Raw genomic sequence first — 23,071 nt, 5'->3', positions numbered from 1 at the left:
GGGGGGGGGGTGCAATATACTTCTCCCATGGGCAAAGAAACTCAAAAGGGGTGATGATATTAATTAACAGTAATTTTGATCCGAATGCGCAAATTGTCCAAGCAGATCCGCAAGGTAGATGGATGATTTGAAATATTTTATTGGACCTTAAACAGATATGTCTCCTTAACCTTTATGGACCAAATACTGATGATCCACGTTTCTTTGAAAATTCAGTACCAGTCAACATTTTGGACACATCTACTCATTCAAGGGTTTTTCTTTATTTTACTATTTTCTACATTGTAGAATAATAGTGAAGACATAAACTATGAAATAACACATATTGAATCATGTAGTAACCAAAAAAAGTGTTAAAATATATTTTATATTTGAGATTCTTCAAAGTAGCCACCCTTTGTCTTGATGACAGCTTTGCACACATTTTGGCACCATCCCTACGGTGAAGCATGGTGGTGGCAGCATCATGCTGTGGGGATGTTTTTCAGCGGCAGGGACTGGGAGACTGGTCAGGATTGAGGGAAAGATGAACAGAGAAAAGTACAGAGAGATCCTTGATTAAAACCTGCTTCAGAGCGCTCAGGATTGGGGCGGGACGAAGGTTTACCTTCCAACAGGACAACAACCCTAAGCACACAGCTAAGACAATGCAGGAATGGCTTCGGGACAAGTCTCTGAATGTCCTTGAGTGGCGCAGCCAGAGCATGGACTTGAACCTGATCGAACATCACTGGAGAGACCTGACAATAGCTGTGCAGCGACTCCCCATCCAACCTGACAGCGCTTGAGAGGATCTGTAGAGAAGAGTGGGAAAACTCCCCAAATACAGGTGTGCCAAGCTTGTAGCGTCATACCCAAGAAGACTTGAGGCTGTAATCACTGCCAAAGGTGCTTTAACAGAGCACTGAATACATTTAGATTTTTTATTTTATTTTTGTTTAAAAAAAAATCACCTTTATTTAACTAGGCAGGTCAGTTAACAACAAATATTTTTTTACAATGACGGCCTACAACGGCCAAACCTGGACGATGCTGGGCCGCCCTATGGGACTCCCAATCACGGCCGGTTGGGATCTGGATACTTATGTAAATGCAGCTGTTGGCAGGTCAGCTGATGTATGTACAGTATAGGCTGATGACCATAGAGAGGGCACAGCTGCAGTAGCTGAACAGAGCTGAGAGAGGAGGCCCAGACCCTTCACTGTGTTTGTTTACCATCTCCTCCATCTCAGTAGACCGTTCAAGGTACATTCCAGCAGGGTGGCTAGCTCCAAGGACTGCTCTAATACAGATACTACAGGTACACTTGAAATGCGGTTTGGTAAAAGTAGTCGTGGTAAAAGTAGCTGGATCGTTCCACCATTTCAGTTCCTTTTGAGTAGTGTAACTTGGTCAAAAGAAACGTTTGATTTCACCAAATTTAAAATTCTGTCATAAAGAGCACCTGCAACGTAATAAAAACATGTTTTCCCATCTCGAGAGGTTAAATAAAATAAAGGAACAGGGTTGATGATTTCATCTTAAATCAGCCAAAAATACCCTTGTGACAAGGGGAATGGAAGCTTGTTGTGTACAACAGGGAGTAGCAATTGAATGCAAACTTCACAAAAAAACATTCCTGCCTGTCTATCTATGGGCAACAGGGTTGATGTGCTCTGCTCGACCCGCTCAGTTTTCCATCACAAAACACCAGATAATGGTCAAAAAGAGTAGAACCAGCTCACCTGCTTTCATACTATGATTTGACTATTAAAATGTTTCTTTAGAAGGAATAGTTTCAACATATTAAAGAGAGAGTTCTGTTCACTAACAGGGTTGACCTTTAAATGAGGGACAGATATAAATGAATCACTAATCACATAAACTCAATAATACTCTTCTGAAATGACTTTGTCAAAGCAACAAAAAAACAGGGCCTTACAATGATGGTGAAAACATTAAGAAATTGTGGGGTTAAGTGGCTTATGTTAATGTAAAGTGCAGAATTCTTTAATTATATTTTTAAAAAATCAGATTAATTGAATTCTCCAGGGCACTTAATATAGCAGGCTTTTAAATTCAATATTGGTGCAGAATTTCTACTTAAAATATCAAAGGGATGCAAAAGGCCCTCTTTTCGTGGAATGACCCAACTGAGAATACTCTACTCACAGTCCAGAAGTGGTGCTAATGATCATGTGAGGCTGCTCTCTTCCACTCATTGGCTTCTATGGATACTGTCTCTGGTTCCTGAAAAACATGAAAAACTCCAATATCTTATCATCATGCCACCATGTTGACATACATTGAGTATATAAAACATTAGGAACACCTGCTCTTTTCATGACATAGACTGACCAGGTGAATCCAGGTGAAAGCTATGATCCCTTATTGATGTCACTTGTTAAATCCACTTCTATCTGTATAGATGAAGGGGAGGAAATCAGTTAAAGAAGGATTTTCAAGCCTTGAGACATAGATTGTGTATGTATGCCATTCAGAGAGGGAATGGGCAAGACAAAATAGTTAAGTGCCTTTGAACAGGGTATGGTAGTAGGTGCCAGGCACAAAGGTTTGTGTCAAGAACTGCAACACTGCTGGGTTTTTCAAGGTCAACAGTTTCACGTGTGTATCAAGAATGGTCCACCACCCAAAGGACATCCAGCCAACTTGACACAACTGTGGGAAGCATTGGAGTCAACACCTTGTAGAAGTCCATGCCCCGACATATTGAGGCTGTTCTGAGGGCAAAAGGGGGTGTAACTCAATATTAGGAAGGTGTTCCTAATTATTTGGTATACTCAGTGTACTGTATATGGCATGAAAGATCTAAGATAGATGAGCAGTATCTGATGCTTCACTAGTATCAGTCTACAGTGCCTTGCGAAAGTATTCGGCCCCCTTGAACTTTGCGACCTTTTGCCACATTTCAGGCTTCAAACATAAAGATATAAAACTGTATTTTTTTGTGAAGAATCAACAACAAGTGGGACACAATCATGAAGTGGAATGACATTTATTGGATATTTCAAACTTTTTTAACAAATCAAAAACTGAAAAATTGGGCGTGCAAAATTATTCAGCCACCTTAAGTTAATACTTTGTAGCGCCACCTTTTGCTGCGATTACAGCTGTAAGTCGCTTGGGGTATGTCTCTATCAGTTTTGCACATCGAGAGACTGACATTTTTTTTCCCATTCCTCCTTGCAAAACAGCTCGAGCTCAGTGAGGTTGGATGGAGAGCATTTGTGAACAGCAGTTTTCAGTTCTTTCCACAGATTCTCGATTGGATTCAGGTCTGGACTTTGACTTGGCCATTCTAACACCTGGATATGTTTATTTTTGAACCATTCCATTGTAGATTTTGCTTTATGTTTTGGATCATTGTCTTGTTGGAAGACAAATCTCCGTCCCAGTCTCAGGTCTTTTGCAGACTCCATCAGGTTTTCTTCCAGAATGGTCCTGTATTTGGCTCCATCCATCTTCCCATCAATTTTAACCATCTTCCCTGTCCCTGCTGAAGAAAAGCAGGCCCAAACCATGATGCTGCCACCACCATGTTTGACAGTGGGGATGGTGTGTTCAGGGTGATGAGCTGTGTTGCTTTTACGCCAAACATAACGTTTTGCATTGTTGCCAAAAAGTTAAATTTTGGTTTCATCTGACCAGAGCACCTTCTTCCACATGTTTGGTGTGTCTCCCAGGTGGCTTGTGGCAAACTTTAAATGACACTTTTTATGGATATATTTAAGAAATGGCTTTCTTCTTGCCACTCTTCCAAAAAGTCCAGATTTGTGCAATATACGACTGATTGTTGTCCTATGGACAGAGTCTCCCACCTTAGCTGTAGATCTCTGCAGTTCATCCAGAGTGATCATGGGCCTCTTGGCTGCATCTCTGATCAGTCTTCTCCTTGTATGAGCTGAAAGTTTAGAGGGACGGCCAGGTCTTGGTAGATTTGCAGTGGTCTGATACTCCTTCCATTTCAATATTATCGCTTGCACAGTGCTCCTTGGGATGTTTAAAGCTTGGGAAATCTTTTTGTATCCAAATCCGGCTTTAAACTTCTTCACAACAGTATCTCGGACCTGCCTGGTGTGTTCCTTGTTCTTCATGATGCTCTCTGCGCTTTTAACGGACCTCTGAGACTATCACAGTGCAGGTGCATTTATACGGAGACTTGATTACACACAGGTGGATTGTATTTATCATCATTAGTCATTTAGGTCAACATTGGATCATTCAGAGATCCTCACTGAACTTCTGGAGAGAGTTTGCTGCACTGAAAGTAAAGGGGCTGAATAATTTTGCACGCCCAATTTTTCAGTTTTTGATTTGTTAAAAAAGTTTGAAATATCCAATAAATGTCGTTCCACTTCATGATTGTGTCCCACTTGTTGTTGATTCTTCACAAAAAAATACAGTTTTCTATCTTTATGTTTGAAGCCTGAAATGTGGCAAAAGGTCGCAAAGTTCAAGGGGGCCGAATACTTTCGCAAGGCACTGTATGTACAGAACTGCTGAATCACATGCAGAGAGATGGTGGATTACACAGCACACTCATTTCAATAGAGGGAAAAACAGATGCTGGTTTAAAATATGATCTTCACATTGACTGAGAGTGAACAATAATCATTGTTGTAAATGATTGTTGCATGACACACTGGATTCTCGACTACATTAGGCAGCCATGATGTAGAATAGAGTGGAAACAAGTAGTGTTTTACGGCCATCATTTTTATTGTAACAATTACAACCCAAATAAAAATGCAATTCCGCTCATTCCTGGCATGTCGCATAATGCCTGGAAAATCTGGGAATCTTTCAAAGGGGAAATTCTCATTTTGAAAGTTTTTTTCCCTTTGCATTTCTCAAGACGAGTGGTCCATTCTGGGCACCGATTCAAAAAACACAGGGAAAAAAAACCTCTCTCTCCAAATTAGCCGGCGGTTCCTTTTATTGGAGTGGATTCTGTTCTAATTTTAAAGCCTTTTGTAATAAAAGGTCTTAATTATGACCTTGCATTCCAAGTAGCGGTGGTGTAACCAGAGAGCTATTACAGTGAGCCTCCTTCTGGGTGCCCATTAGCCAATAGCCAGGCACTACACCGCTAGTCTCCCACTAGACAGCCTCTCTGCTTTACTAGCAGCCTCTGCGTGTTCCCTCCCAGCCTACCTGGTAACACAGGTAATCAAAGGAGCAGTTAATGCCATGTACTTTGAGTTAACGTCTATAGCGGTGTTGTGCAATTATGTGCGCCCTGGTCATGACTCAGACACGGATTGACTGACAACGGTAGAGCGCTCCTCTGTCTGGTGTAGAAGACACAACCGTTGGTGTAAGATGTAAGGTAATAGGAAATGGGCAGGTAATGATGCTATTCTGACTGTAGGGTAAACAGGGAAAGGGGGAAAGGAATGAGTATTTCAGGAACATTTTAACTGTGAATGTGTGTTTTGTAGGTTCCCACTGGTATCACAGGTTGTCAACCTAAGTGTATCCTAAACGACATCCTATTCCCTATATTGCAGTGCTTTTGACCAGAGCCCTAAAATAAGTATGCTATAGTATATAGGCTAGGGAATAGGGTTCCATTTCAGACACAACCCCTGTCCCATGTTATGGGTGGTGTGGACTGAGGGACTGAGGGCTAGGATGGCTCCAGGCTGATGCCGGGGTGTACTGCAGTCATCAGGGGAGCTTTGAGAGATGTCAGTATGAGAGAAGCCTTCTTTGTGTGTCCTCAAATAACCCCATGTCCCACCCTCCTCTCTGCCTCTCTTTCGCCACCCTCCCTCTTGTCGTATCTTCATTGCCTTTCCTCGTTCCCGACTCCTCGTATCGTTCCATTTCGTTCTCCCTCCTTTCTCTTTGTCGCTCTGTCTGTCGTCCGCCTGCCTCTCTCAACCTCTAGCCAACCTTCCACCCCTGTTTCTCCTCAGCATCTCTTCTATTAAAGACCCCCCCGTCTATCACTCTATCACAGGAGTATCAAAGATAGCGACGGGGTGCAATCCAGCCCAAGGGTGGTTTGATTTTAAAAGTATATATACTGTACTGTATATAATATTTTGGGGGTGGAAAACAAACTCAATATTTTTTTTTTTGACTCAAACCAAATGAAAACTGAGTAGAAAAGATAATGGACCTAAATTCATAGTTTCTTGACTGTGTCCAACTCACTAATAATCACTGAAATGAAAGCTAGTCAGTCGGGGAGCATCAAACATTCATCAAAAACAATGTACAGAGGACTATTTTTTGCAAACGTTGACGGCAAGGAAATATAACACATTTTCAGTGGGGCCCTCCGGACCTCGTTGAAGACTGAAGGCGGCCCGCGGTGAGAAATTTGTTCCACACCCCTGCTCTTTTCCATCTATTCAGTCTATCTATCATCATTTCCTTTACAGGATACCCACCCAGAGAACAAAGACAGAAAGCTATGGCTAGCCTGTAGCTATCTTCAGGTTGGTACCTTCCTTTCCGCTCCCTCTGCTACAGTTTTCAGATTCATCAGATCCTTTAAAATATCCTACTAGATGTATTTACATTCTAAAGTATATTTGATCCAGGGCTTCCGGGGTGACACAGCGGTCTAAGGCACTGCTAGAGGTGTCACTACAGACTCTGGTTCGATCCCAGGCTGTGTCGCGCACAATTGGCCCAGCGTTAGGTTAGGGTTTGGCTGGCTGGGATATCCTTGTCCCATTGCGCTCTTGCGACTCCTGTGGCGGGCCAGGTGCATGCACGCTGACTACAGTCGCCAGCTGTACAGTGTTTCCCCCGACACATTGGTGCGGCTGGCTTCCGGGTTAAGCGAGCAGTGTGTCAAGAAGCAGTGTGGCTTGGCGGGTTCGTGTTTCGGAGGACGCATGGCTCTTGACCTTCGCCTCTCCCAAGTCCATACGGGAGTTGCAGAGATGGGACAAGACTGTAACTTCCAAAATTGGGGAGAAAAGGGGGTACAAAAATATATATATATTTGATCTATAAAAAGATATAGGCTAATACAGACATACCTGTACCCCAACCCCACCATCTATCGCTCTCTCACGCTCTCTCTCTTCCTGATGGAGGGAGGGTGGGGTAATCCACACTGGTTGCCATGACACCAGACAGCCCTTGCTCGGTGAAGGGTCGAAGCTTCCTCTCTGGTCTATTTCTTCCACAGAGGAGTGAGTAAGTGATTGAGAGAGTGAATGAGTGTGTGTGTGTGTGTGTGTGTCTATTTGTCTATGTTAGTATGTGTGAGTGTGTGTATAGCTCCATTCTTGTGTATTTTACTCCTCGTGTGTTACTATTTTTCTTTTCTTATTATTATTTTACTCTGCATCGCTGGAAAGGGCTCATAAGCAAGCATTTCACAGTAAAGTCTACACTATTCGGCACATGTACAATATTGAACCATTATTATTTTAAAACTTCTCAATCAAACTCTGATTTTGCCTTTGCTTATATCTGTATTCCATTTATTTTTATCATAAAAAAATTCCCATAGTCCATGCCAATAACAAGCATACCCATAACATGATGCCACCATGCTTGAAAATTTGAAGAGTGGTACTCAGTGATGTGTTGTGTTGGATTTGCCCCAAACATAACACTTTGTATTCAAGACAAAAAGTTAATTTATTTTCCAAATTTTTGCAGTATTACTTAAGCGCCTTGTTGCAAACAGGATGCATGTTTTTCAATATTTTATTCTGTACAGGCATCCTTCATTTCACTCTGTCATTTAGGTTAGTATTGTGGAGTAACTACAATGATTTCTCATACCATTAAACTCTGTAACTGTTTTAAAATCATCATTGGCCTCATGGTGAAATCCCTGAGCAGTTTCCTTCCTCTCCAGCAACTGAGTTAGGAAGGACGTCTGTATCTTTGTAAGGACTGGGTGTATTGACCACTATTATTGAACATGGAATGAATCCTTGCAACTTATTATGTGTTGGGGGGCAGGTAACCTAGTGGTTAGAGCGTTGGGCCAGTAACCGAAAGGTTGCTGGACTGAATCCCCGAGCTGACAAGGTAAAAAAATCTGTCGTTCTGCCCCTGAACAAGGCCGTTAACCCAGTGTTCCCCAGTAGGCAGTCATTGTAAATAAGAATTTGTTCTTAACTGACAATCCTAGTTAAATAAAGGTAAAATTAAAAAAAATATGATTTGTTAAGCACATTTTTACTCCTGAACTTATTTTGGCTTGCCATAACAAAGGAGTTGAATACTTATTGACTGAAGACATTTCGGCTTTACATTTTTTATTCATTTCAAAAAATGTCTATAAACAAAATTCCACTTTGACATTATGGGGTATTGTGTGTAGATCAGTGAGGCTGTAACACAACAAAATGTGGAAAAAGTTAAGAGGTGTGAATACTTTTTGAAGTCACTGTAAGTCATGCCGACCCGAGTTAAGTGAACACAAATGGAATGTATTCCCTTTCTATGTACTTTTCTCTCTAAGCATATTCTGACCATGATATTCACCCACTATTCATTTGGGGTGAAAAATATTTTCAATAAGAACAAATATAATTTTTACAGCTATTTAAAGCTGGTGGACCAAAAATGAAAGTTACTTTTGGTTTTGGTCCACCAGCTTCAAACAGCTGTAAAATCTATATTTTCTGTTATTGAAAATATATTTCACAGAGATTTAGATGATACAATGATTCTCTACACTAAACTGAAATTGAGCGAACAGTGTAGAATTTTTGCAATCAGGAAATGAATGATTTCCACTAGACAGATGCTGCTCCGGCGAAAGAAATCCACACGCGAATGAATATCACAGCGAAACCACAACACTGGCACGTAAGTAATACTGTGAAATCTATCATTCCACTATTAGCGCCAGATATAAAATGAAAATTTTCTGAAATTACAAAGCAAAAATAAAAATAAATCCTATGTAGCACCTTCAATTGATCCCTAATATTCTGTTCTCTTCACATATTCGATTGACTCTAATTAAAGGTATACCAAATTGAAATGGATGGATTTTGATAAATGTAATAAAAACCCCATTGAATGAAAACTCCACAAGAAAATCTGTTGGCCAGCAAGTGGGAGGGCTTTCAGCAGTTGAATTAAATGTATTCAGTGCTCGCAAGCGAACCATGCATGGAAAGCCTGTTATGCACCTGCATAAGGTAAGTCTGAATACCAACAATTTAGAAGTGTGTAGGAAATCCCTGCGTAGGAAAGGGGTCTGAATTGGGCCCAAGGTAAATAATAATACACTTAATGTGTCATGAATAAAGTACAACGCTATCTTACTTCAACACCATGTAATGAGCCTCTCTTGAAATACTGTGTGTAATCATGCTCATCCCATTTACAGTAATGTAGACAACATGCTAAACAGTAAGGGGCCGATTCCAACTCAGGAAATGTACGCCTTTCCCAGGCACACCTTTCCTAGGCATTTCTCAGACTAATAACTTACGCAGGTGCGTAATGAGCTTTGCAGGTGCGGTTCCCTTGCGCTGAATACATTTAATTAAACTGCTGAAAACCCTCCCACTTACTGACCAACAGATTTTCTCATGGAATTATTTTGTACATTTATCTTAGGCCATCCCTTTAAATGTCAACAGACTAGAATACATAGAGAGAACCGGTTCAGAGTATAGGGATCAATGATAGAATGCCATCTATGCATCTTTGTCTTCGTTTCAGCACCAACTGGTAAATTTAAAAATACTCTAATCTTATAGATTATTTTGGCAAACTTTAAAAGTTGTGTCTATGTCCTCTTTTGTTGGCCTAGTCTTGTCAAATGTTTCTAGAAAGTATCGTTTTTCATTAAAAGGGGGAAAAAAGTGTACACTAGGTGTTGAACAAAAGTCCTATTAATCTACCCTAATTCTCACAAATCATGGAACTGTGTGACAAAGGTCCAGTCGTCATGAACCATGTGCCAGGCTCCAGAGGCTCCAGGTTTAACCTGCTACTTGTGGTCTGAGTTCCATAATGATTCATAGAGGCTACATGTCCCAACATTAGCCTAATATGATCCAGTAATGTTAGTGACCCTCAGGAACAACTCCACAGACGTGACAGAGGAAAGAAAGGTCAACGGAATGGAATGATGCAGAATGTAGACTACAAATGGAAGGAAACGTAAATGTATGTGGGTATTACTGACGGTGGTTCCCGATAGTGACTAATATTTAACATGGTAGAAATGGTCAAATAAAACGGAGAAAAGCCCGGGTATAGAATTGAAACGTTCTAAAGCGGATACATCAACGCAGCAGGTTCAGCCCCACAGAAGCCTATAGCGTGGGTCTCCAAATTTCATCCACGCAAATTATGATGGCATACAGTTACAATTCTGAACAATGGCACAGCTATTTATAGCCTACTTCACTGTGGAAAAGTGGCCACAATACATTTCATGTTAATATCATTTTCAGTTTGCTTCGATGTGACTGGTTTCACATTCGTCTTCCGGGATCATAAGAAAAAAAGGATCTAAAACTATTTCTATGTGTATTTACAATTCCCTTCTCCAAGCGGATTACTCACTGATCTAGCTATTATCGATAGCTCTTATCAATTTATAAATGAAAGTGCTTGGAGAATGTTGTTATTTCTATAGGAGAAAATAAGTCGATGCTTTTCGACTTTGAACCGGCAGGTTTGCTCAACCTTGCAAGTAAAGGTGGTGGAATTATTCAAGATCGGAGTCAAGCTCAGAATATGGTGTATCTGTAGACACACCTCCACCACACCTTCATTACTTACATCTCCAAGCCGAATTAATAGCGGGTGAATAGCATTCTATTCTCATGCTTAAATTCAAGGTCAGAATAAGCACAGAGAGAAAAGTGCATCAAAAGGGAATAATGTTCAATTTATGCACGCTTAACAATGAGTGCAGAACAGCTTGTATTCTAGACTGTATACAGTATCTCTTCCCCCCACCTCAATCTCTCTCTTTCTCTCTGCCCACCCACTCCCCCACCACTTCTCTCTCTCTCTGAGTCCTCCACCAACTCCTAGCTAATAAAACCGTCCACTCTAGCTAGCTTCCCATTCATCCCAAGGCTCCAAACCTGATGAATAATTTAGCAGTCTATATTTCCAGCCATCTGCTTCTCTTTGCCTGGCCATCAGTCCTCCTCCTAGTCCACGGACACTGGCTTCCTGCATAGGCTTCAAACATACACATACCTATTCACACCCATAGACATATGCAGTACATAGGCACATTCATATACATTGGCATACATATTCATACTCAGTGTCCATAATTGACTTTAAATGGTGTGCTTCTCGTTCCCATAGCGGAGGAAGATAGCCACAGATCATTATAATGATAAAGCCATGACAGCCATGTCATATTTGTATGAATTTATTATACTTCTGTGAAGTAGCTGACTTTTACTCAGCATGCAACAACAGTGCAACTTAAGGGAAATGTACGACAAAATGCTGCAATCATAATTGACCCTCTGTGTCGACAATCAAAATGAATCGCTGTCATATGAACACCACCTTAAAGCTAAAACGACTTTCACCAGTCCAAACGCCACTTTCTGGTCATGAACCTGATGCACTAGCCAACACCCACCAGCAGAGGACAGAGTAACCCCTCTGTCCCCTTTAACAAATTATTCTCCAGAGAGGACCATACCAGGTTCAACGCCATACAATAAAACAGGGTTAGGGTTCTGATCAGTGAGGTTCACGATGACAGCAACAATCTTAATCTAAAAACATAATTACATACACTTTGATACTGACACAGCACATGGTTATGAGCAACTAAAACTGGTGGACATCTTGAAATGACTGTTTAGATGGGGTTGCTGTGCTGTGCTTATTGAAATAGATCATTTGAGAAAAAAATCAGATGATGGGAAAAGCTGGGAATCCCTCCCTCCCTCTTTCCCTCCATCCCTCCCTCTACTGAACACTGTCCTTTTCTCTGTTAAATTACAGCTCACAGAGATCAAGCCCCTGGTGGAGCGCCAACACAACCAGCCTCTTTGTTCAGGTGAAATTCTTCCCTGGTATCTCCGGCTCCCAAACTCCCGAGCTGCGTTTACTCAGCTTAAAGAAATGAGACGAGTCTTGTAGCTAGCTGCTTGGCGCCCACCCTCTTCCCCAGCCATCTCCATAGACAGAGGATGCGTCCCAAGTGGCACCCTATGTCCTATAAAGTGCACTAAAAAGAAAATAGGATGCCGTTTGGGAAGCAACCATAGACAGAGATGAGCATTTAAAGATGCACTTGTAACAGCCAAGATAATCCAGTCGTTCTTCGGGTGCAGGCCTACCCTGTAAACAGGATTTATATGGTGCCGGCATAACGTAGACATACCTGAGGTAATGATATTAGGGATCATAAAAGGCATTCTATAAATGTAACATATGTCTCTGTAGTGTCATAAAACGAAATACCAGGGTAAATTAGGTTCATGAAATGAAAGCTGCAGTGAAATGGGGATGTGTTTGAAATGACAGCACTGGATGAGCCACCGTGCCATGACAGTACCTAAGGAAACCACAGTGAAAACACTTTTGGTTCAGTGAAAAACCCACATTTGTCTATTGTATGAGAGGTAGCCCAGTGGAATGAATGTGTGGCTCACTGTGCTCCCTGCCCTGACAGCTTCCCCACCCATCCCAGACACATTAAATATCAGCCCTCCAGCATCGGCAGTTTGTGTGTGTGTGTGTGTGTGTGTGTGTGTGTATACATGCATATATCTGTGTGTACACACGAGTGCGAGAGTTCATGTGCGCACATTGGTCTGTGTATATGTACAGTATGTGTGTAGGGGTGGCTTGCTGTATCTGCTAAACATGACTGAGCCCAGTCTGGCTGGCCCAGAAAGAGAGAGGAGGTCAAACATTCATGTTACACTGCCTTTACACACACTGACAGATGCTGTCGGCTTTGATCTAACTTTAGCTGATCCACTCTTGTCTGTCAGTTCGCTGGTGGTGACTGCATGGTCAGGAAGCAGCTTAAAGGTTCTGCTTGTCCTGCGCCACAGAAAGATAAGCTATGCAATTTAACACTATGGGGAGAGGTCCAAATCACAGGCAAATACAAACACCATTAAGGTAGTAACCCTTTGCTTTTCAATGCTTTACAGCTGCCTTTCAGTGCACAACCAATCGCCCAGGCAGGGACACTACCTTGGTCTCCGTGCCACATAACATATTTCCAGGAACCGCAAGCTACTGTGGTGTGTGTGGCTCTGTGTGGACATAATGAGGAGTTGTGAGGAGTGACAGTTAAAGGGGAGAGGGGGGAATAGGGCATTGGGGAGGGGGTGGGGGGGGTTGCAGTGTGCCAGGCACTGCACACAATGGGGTTCGCCCGCCACGAAGAGAGCAAAAGAGAGAGAGCAGGAAGGAATCTGGCCGCTCTGTTTCTCTCTCCCTCATTCCCTCTCTGGCTCAAATAGGAGAGGAGCGGCGAGGGGAGAGGAGAGAGAGGAGAGGGGCTAGGCGAGGGGAGAGGAGCTGGCTGCACTCAGAGCACTGCACGGCCAGGCTGAACTGAGTGAACTGCACCAGAGTGTTTGCTGTGAGGTCAGAGAGTCCAACATTCCTCTGGAGTTGTGTGTTTACACTGCTTGGGAGAGAGAGAAAAAGAGAGAGAGAGAGAGAGAGAGCGAGAGAGAGAGAGAGAGAGAGAGAGAGAGCGAGAGAGAGAGAGAGAGAGAGAGAGAGAGAGAGAGAGAGAGAGAGAGGGGGGGGGGGGCAGGGGGGAATGAGGGGGCTTACAAAACGGGAACAAATCAACGTCCCGTCTCTCTTTGTGCCATACAGTCTCGTCCTGCTCTACTCTACTCTAACGCTGAACCAATGCAACACTACCTATCACTTCAACTGGGGTTTTGAATCATCACAAACTGTACATTATCTGTGAAGAAAAGCAACAGGCTGACAGAGTGTTTATTATTTAAAGCCTGGGATCAAGTACAGATTTTTGAACGTTTGCAAGATGTGTGGTTTATTTAACGTTAACAATTTATGTGTTGAAAAGTTGGGAGAAAACTGAAAGGAGCCGAGTTAAGTCTGGTAATCAAACACATATTTCTCTGTGTCTCTAGAAACACACATGTAAAGGGAACTCCAACAATGGTAAATTCTGCAGAGTGAATGTCTTCTTTTCTTTTAATGTAAAACTCACAAAGTGAGATTCTACATAAAACTAGCTCGGCTTAACAATTGTGAAAACCCCGGAGCCTATGGTAAAACTAGAAACTACTGATATTGCTATTTATATTGATTTTATTGTTTTTTTTTTTACTTTTACCATTTACTATAGTATACAAAAAATAAATATTATTCAGTACAATTTAAATCCAAATCACAAAAAATGTAATGCTATTTTTTTTGTAAATCATTGTAAAAATCAAACCAATTATCTGGTGAAAAATTCCATAAGCATTTCCTTCTTAAAGCTTATTTTCTAATGAAGACACATAGTACAGTAAGTAGTTCCTATGGAATAATCTCACCTTTAAAAACGAAAATCACTTTTGTCTTTACAAAATCCTTGCATCATTATTATAGAAATAGAATGTGTTAAGTATAAATTATAGATCATGATCTTGACTAAACATGACTGGCTCATGCAACAAAATTGCAATTTTCACTATTAGCTACTACATGATCTTGGCTTAATACTAGGCAGACATATGCCATTCACCATTCATGTACATTGCTCATACTTATTTAAGAAATGTTATTCTGAAATGCATAAAAAAAAACAGCTTGGCCAAAGATACAGTTGTTTTATGATAGTGCCCCTCTAGCATTAAATCAACCAGACCTCTCTCAGATCTGGGCCTGTGTTCAAATTGCATTTAATAAATAAAATGACATGGACAGGTAGGAGCTGATCCTAGACCAGCACTCTTAAACGGAGAAGCTTTGTGTAAATGGGTACTGGTCTGCTGTACTGGGACTCAGAGCTGGGACGATCAGAAGTGCAGTTCAACGGAGAGATTTTCATTCACTGAATAAAGATGTTTCCTTTCCCCCTCTCCTGGACAGTCAGACATACTACACTCTATTCACAGCACACTTCTGCACTGCAGATTCCACAACGCCGAGCACTAACACTTTAGGTAAGAACATTTGGCAACTGAATGAATCTGTCCACTTTTATAAATAACATGTAATGTTATCTATTGGTTGAAAGTATTCTCACAATCTCAGAGGCTATAATGAAGAACGTATACCATTTACTGACTATACACTATAAAATTCTAAAGGGGCGGTTTCTACAGTAATCTTACAAAATTCAGCGAGTTAAAACAATCCGTCATTGTAAAGATTTTAGCTTTATGCTAAATTTACTACTTTGAAATATATGTCTATTTAATTGTACTTTTCAATTTGTAAAGTACAAAAGTTTCTCTCTCTCTCTTTCTCCCTCTCTCTCTGTCTCTCTCTAGTCTCCTTTAGTTTTCCTTTAGTTTTCCGTCAAACACTTTTTTTGTGGCTAAATAATCACACAATTTCTCAACAAAATAAATGGAAAATGTATTTGCCAGTGCTTTACTAGTACATATAACAGGGGTCCCCTCTGAACCAAAGAGTTCAGATTGCTCTCTTTAGGAAGCCTCAGCAATCGTGATAACAAATCACATCCAATCTACATAAAACAATGAAAAATAAAAAATAAATCCTAATGATTGATTCCAGAAATAGTCTCTGTTTCATCTGCCATGCCATTATGTGCAACCATGATCAGGTTTCTTGACTTATACTATAATGATTTAGAATTACCATTTGAATTGCACGCGTTGGTTGCCTTTCAGGAAATCGTCACATCTGGCATCTGCTCGAATGTCATTTCAGCAAATCAAACCTGAGTGTTAGACTATTGGTTGTCTGGCATTCAAGACTGTTTAATCAATTTCAGACTGCTGCATATCAACACCAGTTGGTAGGAGCTCAAGTACGCACCCTGACAAAAACAAATCTAATACTGAACTACAGGGGAGGAATACGGAAAAATCCTGATCATTATTTAATACATTTTAAATCTGCTGACTAAGACGATAGGGTGAGTTACAAAGTTGCTTAGATGGCCTATTTTACATTTCTGAAGCTGAAATATAGGAGATTGAAAAGACATTATACTAGCTTCAGATGACAGCTGTAATGCCACAGTATAGTTTCATTATTGTGGGAGTAGAACTTAAAAAGTTTTTTAAAGCACAGTCAAAATTGAGAAACAAAAACAACAGCAGCTTATCAAGAACAAACAGGCACCAGACTATCAAAATTAACTGAACCATCAAATTCTCTCACTTTTTTTTAAACCATTTTTCATTAGTAAAACAAACATGTATTATTTGTTGAAACATGTCATTCAATTCAGAACAATTTGAGTCAGTACCAAAACCTTCGGCTCTGTAAATATATCAGTTAAGTATTTGAGCTCTGTCCTTCAAGTTATGAACGTCTACAGCAATAAAATCAAGTCACAGACAGAGTCAGGAAATGATAGGAGGAAGTGCGCTTTGCTTCCAAAGGTTGAGCTATCCTTCATAGCTGTGTATTCTTTGGTAAAAGTCCTGACGCACAATAACAATATAAAAGATCCAAACTGTCACATCGTGCATTTGTGTGTGACTGGTGGTTGTGTGGATACGTTTACCAACGGCCTCAATTTTGCCTTGCTCTCTGAGCAAACAGAAAATGCTCACTGATTTACTAAACAGAAACATGCACTCTTTAGACCCACGGCCCCTATAGGTGAACGGCTCTAACACTACATTTTAACACTCAATTTAAGGGAAACATGCACTTAAAAAGCACTTAGTAACAACTGACAGGTAAGAGGTAATTAAAAACTATCTTTACCCAGTGGAGAGCTGGACAAGGGGGATGAGCGAGAGACAGAATGAAGAGGTATATGATAAGGTGGAGGTTTTGGCAGTTCAGCTACCGGTTAAGGGGATAGGGGACAATGTGAGAGAGAAAGGGAGAACTCACTATGGCCAGACCTCCATTCCTCAGCTCCCCCAGGAGGTACAGCCACAGTCACAGCCCCAGCAGCCAGATCTGCCGCAGGGGAGCGTAGCCAGACACCCACCCAGGACACCAGTCCCCCAAACAAACCACTCCGGGAGGGAACCACCGCAAAGGAAAAGGCGGCAGGAGTTTTCCAATGCAGCTGGGCACCGGGCAGCTGCCAAATCGCCGCCACGCTTCTCTTCTTCTTTTCTCTCTCTGTCAATCCCTCGCTCCAGAGCTGAGAGAGGCCCAGGATTGGGAGAGCGGAGGGAGAGAGAGAGGAGAGAGGGAGAGTCAGCCACACAGACACAATAGATAGCCGTGGCTTTGACAATGCCTTCCCCAAACGCCAGAACATTTGCTCCCTCTCCATGACACCCGCATTCAGCCAGACAGACTACGCTGGACACAGACAAAGGTAAGTGCAAAGAAGGATGGAAAGAATGGAGAGAGCAAGCAGGGGATAGCGGAGGGGAAAAAGGGGGTTAGGATAAATGGAAGATTAAGATCGGCGAACTGCACTCACCTTTCGTCCGACTCTTTGTTGTGTGTGTTTCATTAATTTTCCAAATTTTTCCATAGTAATCCATCACAAAGTTTGGGACAGAGTACTGTAACTGTAATGCGATGAGTACTGTTTTGTATTTTCATATGCAGCCTTGCGCACTTTTCAGAATATGGGAAGTGTTTTTCCCCTGCATGCGGTCATTGTCCAGTCCTAGTTGGAGATTACACAGAAAAGGAAAGGAATGTGAGATAGTCAGCTCAGCTGTTGATGTTTTTCTGTTGTTTGCCCTGAATCCTTCCTGCTTCTCTACACAGTTGCAGCATAAGGACTTTCTTGTACCCCTCCCTCTCTTTTCACTCACAAGTATAACAGTAAGTATAAGTAGTGCCAATGAGTGTGTGTGTGTGTGTGTGTGTGTGTGCATGCGTGCGTGCGTGTGTGCATGCGTGTGTGTGTGCGTGCGTGCGTGTGTTTGTGGAGGGGGGGTGATTGCGTGTCTGAGTGTGTGTGTGTGTGTGCGTGCATGCGTGCGTGTGTGCGTGCGTGTGTGTGTGCGTGGAGGGGGGGTGATTGCGTGTCTGAGTGTGTGTACGTACATGAGCGTGTGTGCGTTTGCTTGCGCATACATCCAGTGTGTTTTAATAAGGCACTGGGTCAGATGTGAAGACCTGTCTTCAGCAGCTCATTAAACCTCTCACACCAATCATTCAACAGGAGCCTATAGGACATGGGAAACACAGGAGAACAAAGGTAGGGTGCACCCAATAGCACCTCCGCTACGCTACCCGACAGAACAGACCCACTTCTCTTTTTCTTAAACAATCGCAGCTTGGCTGTGCACTATGGGCAGTAACAATTCCCTTAGTAAGAAACAGACAGTTCTGCCCACTCCACAACATATTGCAGCTACAGGGGCTGTGCATACAGGAGTAGGATCTTAGCTTGATCACCTTATTGCAGGATAACTTTGCTGCATAAGCAGGAAATGTAAGACATGCAGTGTATTTTGCAATTTTGTTATTTCAGACTTGATTTTCCCTTACAAAAAATTAATCAACCCCTACAAAAATGTCCATGAATTATAATTCCCATAATAATTTCCATTGCCTGTAGCTGCAGGAGTATTTTCCTGATGTAGCAAACTGGCTCAAATTAAGATCCTACATCTGTAGTTTCATATAGACAGACCCAGGCGAGAAAAAAGCTTGTTTTTAACGGTTCAGCAGAGAGAGGAAGCCAGGAGGAAACGTGCAACAAAGCAGGCAGAGGAGGAACTTTTCTAGTGTACTTGGTAAGGCAAATACTGTATGTGGCAATGGAGGAGAGACTATGGAGTCTTGGCATTTACTGTCTCTCAAAGACTGGGATGTAGGATTTGATTAGAAAACTATAATACATACAAATATACAGTAGCCAATTGAAAACTACCTACCTGATCATCATGTTCAACCTATAATTGAATTAAACATAAATAGCTTATAAATAGTATATCTTATATCTTAAATACAGTACCTGTCAAAGACATTCAACTATGAAATAACTCATATGGAATCATGTAGTAACCAAAGTGTTAAACAAATCTAAATATATTTTAAAGTTTAGATTCTTCGAAGTAGCCACCCTTTGCCTTGATGACAGCTTTACACACTCTTAGCATTCTCTCAACCAGCTTCACCTGGAATGCTTTTCCAACAGTCTTGAAGGAGTTCCTACATATGCTGAGCACTTGATGGCTGCTTTTCCTTCACTCTGCAGTCCAACTCACCCCGAACCAGCTCAATTGGGTTGAGGTCAGGTGATTGTGGAGGCCAGGTCATCTGATGCAGCACTCCATAACTCTCCTTCTTGGTCAAATAGCCCTTACACAGCCTGGAGGTGTGTTGGGTCATTGTCCTGTTGAAAAACAAATGATAGTCCCACTAAGCGCAAACCAGATGTGATGGTGTATTGCTGCAGAATACTGTGGTAGCCATGCTGGTTAAGTGTGCCTTGAATTCTAAATAAATCACAGACAGTGTCACCAGCAAAGCACCCACACACCATCACACCTCCTCCTCCCTGCTTCAAGGTGGGAACTACACATGCGGAGATCATCCGTTCACCTACTCTGCATTTTAGGAACCAAAAATCTCACATTTGGACTCATCAGACCAAAGGACAGATCTCCACCTGTCTAATGTCCATTGCTTGTGTTTCTTGGCCCAAGTATGTCTCTTCTTCTCATTAGTGTCCTTAAGTAGTGGTTTCTTTGCAGCAATTCGACCATGAAGGCCTGATTCACGCAGTCGCTTCTGAGCAGTTGATGTTGAGATGTGTCTGTTACTTGAACTCTGTGAAGCATTTATTTGGGCTGCAATTTCTGAGACTGGTAACTCGGATGAACTTATCCTCTGCAGCAAAGGTAACTTTGGGTCTTCCTTTCCTGTGGCGGTCCTCATGAGAGCCAGTTTCATCATAGCGCTTGATGGTTTCTGCAACTGCGCTTGAAGAAACTTTCAAAGTTCTTGACATTTTCCAGATTGACAGACCTTCATGTCTTAAAGTAATGATGGACTGTCATTTCTCTTTGATTATTTGAGCTGTTCTTGCCATAATATGGACTTGGTATTTTGCCAAATATGGCTATATTCTATATACCACCCCTACCTTGTCACAACACAACTGATTGAAGCTGGTTGATAGAATGCCAAGAGTGTGCAAAGCTGTCAACAAGGTAAAGGGTGGCTACTTTGAAGAATCTCAAATGCAAAATATATTTTGATTTGTTTAACACTTTTCTGGTTACTACATGATTCCATACGTGTTACTTCATAGTGTTGATGTCTTCACTATTATTCTACAATGTAGAAAATAGCAAAAATAAATAAAAACCCTGGAATGGGTAGATGTGTCCAAACTTTTGACTGGTATTGTATATATCAGTGAAATGCATGTAATCGAAATATTCCATTTGAAGAATGTTACTACAGGGTACAGTCTGACAGCGTGGCCATATCTTATGCATGCAGTTTGTGTACAAATATGATGTGTGTGATGATGGGGTCAGTCTGTCTCTGAAGACAGAGAGAAAGAGGAAGGAAGAGATGACGAGAGGGAGAAAGGGAAGAGACAGGGAGACAGAGATAAAGGGAGAGCGAGAGAGAGAGAGAGAGAGAGAGAGAGACAGGCAGACAGAAAAGAAGAGAATGAGATAGAAAGAGAGAAAGAAGAGGAGAGATGAAAGAGGGAGGGAGGAGGGAGAGTCAAGGCGAGGCCGGGCCAGGAAGAAATTGGGTGTCTGGTGCACATGCCCAGAAGAATAAGGCTGCTCGACACTTCTAAAGTCTCCACTTGTACTGCATGTATTATTTATATTCCCCACTGCAGCTGTCTCAGAGGAAAATTGAGATGTGTCTCTGTCTGATTCATAGCAGCTATGAGCCCTAGCACAGTGCACTGAGGAGCCATCGCCATCCGTTTGATCAAAAACCCAGGGAAAGAGTCTGTTGATTGGGACATGGACTCATATAAATGAGTTATAGGAGGTGTTACCTAACTTGGTTACTTAACGCTGGTATAATGCATTATGATGCGGTTCAAATGCAATGTAATACGTGTCACAAGCATGTATGACCTTCTTAAGATATGTCATTATCATCTCACAATGATCCTGAATAAATTGCAGCCATTTTGAGTCAAGTGACATAGAGGGGTATAACTTTTTATAAGATTTATCACAAGACATTATAAAGGCTCATGCATGTTTACAACAAGTAGGCCTAATGAAGCATTATACAGTGAGTAAATAATATGTTACCAGTGATAAACTTCTCCATGGTTCTTTTCTCAGACAATCTCTCATCACCAGGGAAGGTGACGGAAACCTTCCGCCCCCCTTCTAAAATATGTTAATCCTAATTTAATTCATTATTAGATAATGATCATTCATGAGGATGAGGACATTACAGCAACATTCTGCGGAAACTGAACCTTTTTTATTAGCATAGCTTTCAGTTGAAGACAACTGAACACAGCACAAGACATGCTATTACTAAAATATCATAGAATTATCATATATGTCATGTATGATGTTCTGTCACATTCTCATCAACAAACATGATATGTACTGAAGTAAGCAGGTCCTGTGGGTGGGATGTGGAGGTGGAATGAATGTATTTGTGTATTGTCTGTTGGTTTGTTGTTTTTTGTTTGTCAGCTAAAAAATGTATCAAAACTTGATCACAAAAAAAAGTATGATGTTGTAGCGAATCCACAGGTCTGTGGTTGAAGTCTCATAAAGCAACTGCTCCAAACATGAGTAGTCCAGACAGGACAGAAGCTGTCTGGGGAGAGGGATTTTAGTGGATACTTTGGTAGAAAAGGCAGGGAAAAAATACCCCCCAAAAAAGAGAACGAATCTCCTTTTTGGCTGTTCAAATCCTTCAATAGGAGAGTTCATTCAGAGTTCGCTCACAAGTCGACAAAAAACAACAACATTCTTCGTAAACATAGCATGGTTGGAAATTGACTTGGTGCATCTTTAATGAATGAAATACTAGCTTTTTGAATGGGATCATTTTGGGCCAGCAAATAAAAGCTTAGCTGCGTTCGAAAACACCAAATCAGCTGGAGGCACTTTATAACTAAGTGTAATTAAAGTGATTCATCCCAACTAAACAAGCCTCATTTCTTTACAACAACCCTGTATCTCTCACAGGCAGACAATTGTCTTTGCACCAAGGAGACAAAAGCACTGCAATAATTAGCATGAAAACAAAGATGGGCGTCGGTGTGGTGGTAAACGAGTAGTGAGCTCATGGAGTGTTGACCACCTTCCAGATGTGCTGATCAATACAGTGTCTTTTGACTGGTATCGACACACAGCACCATGTGTGAAACTGTACAGCCGTGGAGCCGTGCGGGCGTTCTGCATTCAGAGCATGCCGTTCTCCCAGCAGTGGCGAGAAGGAGTAATAAAAATGGTGGGTCCAACTCCAGGCTGCAGAGGAGAGCAGCACATCTGCAGCCAGCCAAAGCGGACTGTGGTCGCCGGTGTGTGTGTGTGTGTGTGTGTGTGTGTGTGTGTGTGTGAGACGCACTGTGTGTGCAGGGCTATCAATCACACCCATCATAGGCCCTTCACCTACGCATACGTGTGCATGCACACACACACATGCATGTATGCACATGCATACACACACAAGCATACACACACGCATACATACACGCATACACACACACTCTCTCCCTCGCATAAGACTAACACACACAAACACAAATGCAATCTCTTATCTCCTAACACACACACACACACACAATCATGCACTTAGTGTCACTGCAGTCAGATTGATTAAAGTGAGAGAGGGATCAGGCTTTCCTTTGCATTTCTGCACTTATTAATTCACTGACTAACTCAGGCTGACGTGCTTGGGGAGAGAATCCAGTTAAGTGTGTGGGAGCCATTAAAGCTACACCCAGAGACATACAGTAGACCACTGTTCTACAGAATGCCTCTGTTTTGATGAAAGAATGAGGTACTTTTGATCAAAGAGCAGCAGTAGCTTTTCACATTTGAAAAATGAAAGCCTGTATTCCATA

General features: G+C 41.7%; 2 long non-coding RNA genes across 9 annotated transcripts in view; one reads left to right on the top strand and one right to left on the bottom strand.

Moving 5' to 3' along the window:
- Positions 1-23,071, bottom strand: part of LOC149971244 (uncharacterized) — a 149,391-nt gene that overhangs the window by 108,757 nt on the left and 17,563 nt on the right. For 4 of the 8 annotated variants that reach the window (XR_016492672.1, XR_016492677.1, XR_016492671.1 and 1 more), the window contains exons 1-3: positions 17,513-17,912; positions 16,966-17,224; positions 2,152-2,229 (exon numbers count right to left, since the gene is read on the bottom strand). This is a non-coding gene — a long non-coding RNA (uncharacterized LOC149971244). Of the gene's footprint in view, positions 1-2,151; positions 2,230-16,965; positions 17,225-17,512; positions 17,913-23,071 lie in introns of those variants that run through there. The other 4 variants (XR_016492675.1, XR_016492670.1, XR_016492674.1 and 1 more) reach the window with 2 other exon arrangements.
- Positions 17,289-21,165, top strand: LOC110507187 (uncharacterized). The gene is made up of 3 exons (XR_002471092.3): positions 17,289-17,404; positions 17,809-17,865; positions 18,209-21,165. It is a non-coding gene; the product is annotated as an uncharacterized LOC110507187 (long non-coding RNA).

The sequence above is a fragment of the Oncorhynchus mykiss genome, chromosome 27 (assembly GCF_057628025.1).
Source record: "Oncorhynchus mykiss isolate SJ-2025 chromosome 27, ASM5762802v1, whole genome shotgun sequence".
In the NCBI taxonomy this organism is placed as follows: domain Eukaryota; kingdom Metazoa; phylum Chordata; class Actinopteri; order Salmoniformes; family Salmonidae; genus Oncorhynchus; species Oncorhynchus mykiss.
This window is presented reverse-complemented; position numbering and strand designations above follow the sequence as displayed.